The sequence below is a fragment of the Octopus bimaculoides genome, chromosome 25 (genome assembly GCF_001194135.2).
Source record: "Octopus bimaculoides isolate UCB-OBI-ISO-001 chromosome 25, ASM119413v2, whole genome shotgun sequence".
NCBI lineage: Eukaryota > Metazoa > Mollusca > Cephalopoda > Octopoda > Octopodidae > Octopus > Octopus bimaculoides.
In genome coordinates this window covers 27,563,649-27,564,696 of record NC_069005.1, presented here as the reverse complement: position 1 = coordinate 27,564,696, position 1,048 = coordinate 27,563,649, and the positions used below count along the sequence as shown (strand labels likewise).

The 1,048-nt window shown below is 30.5% G+C and overlaps 1 protein-coding gene across 1 annotated transcript in view; it reads right to left on the bottom strand.

Moving 5' to 3' along the window:
- Window positions 1-1,048, bottom strand: part of LOC106879683 (transmembrane and coiled-coil domain-containing protein 4) — a gene marked incomplete at its 3' end in the record, with an annotated part of 35,646 nt that overhangs the window by 20,812 nt on the left and 13,786 nt on the right. The gene's annotated exons all lie outside the window — the stretch shown is intronic.

The window sequence follows — 1,048 nt, the reverse complement described above, 5'->3', positions numbered from 1 at the left end:
ATATATAGCAGCTCAGACTATTGTGAGTATTGTTGTTCTGGGAGTTATATTTTGATATTGAAATAGTAGTTTTGACTGCTATTTCTAATTTTCGGTGTGTGGTGAAGCAATTCTTGCTGGGCCGTAATTTTAATTATGCTTATATAAGTTTACCGATAATGGTTTTTTAACACACCGGACTACTTGATAAAATTACTAATTAATTATTAATTTTTACCCTATATCTGTAAGAATATATATATATCATCATCATCATCATCATCGTTTAACGTCCGCTTTCCATGCTGGCGTGGGTTGGACGATTTGACTGAGGACTGGTGAAACCGGATGGCAACACCAGGCTCCAGTCTATATATATATATATATATATATATATGCATACATACATACACACACACTGTGGTTCTATTCATATATGTGCCAAGGTCATCAGTAGTTGTATACTGTGGAATTTGACATAAATTTAGACGGAGCGGAGGGCTTAACCAAACCTTTTAGTATGTATTGGAGTGTATGTAACCATGTGTGAATGTCTATATATGTGTATATATACATACATGCACACACATCTTTTCATAAATATGTGTGCATGTGTGTGTGTGTATATATATATATATATATACATATATATACATATAATAATATTAGGGATAAAAATCCAAATTTACAGGTAAAAACTCAATTAAATTCAAACGTGTAGTCGTTTTATTATCATTATCTTATGATATTTACTTTGTATTATATTATACTCATTTATTGTGCTTTTTAATTATTAATTTTTCTATATGTGACAGTGGATTTTCATCGATGAGTTCATGAACCTTGGTTCTTTTCCCTATATATATATATATATATATATAATACAAAGAATATATATACATGTATACACACATATATGTACATACTTACATCTACATGTGTATATAGATGCATATCAGGGTACAGGACGTTAGAACAATGAACTACAGACAACAGAATGAACACATAGGAAAACAGATAGCCACTTGGAATTAATCCTTCGTCAGCTGCCTCTATTCTAACTAATACA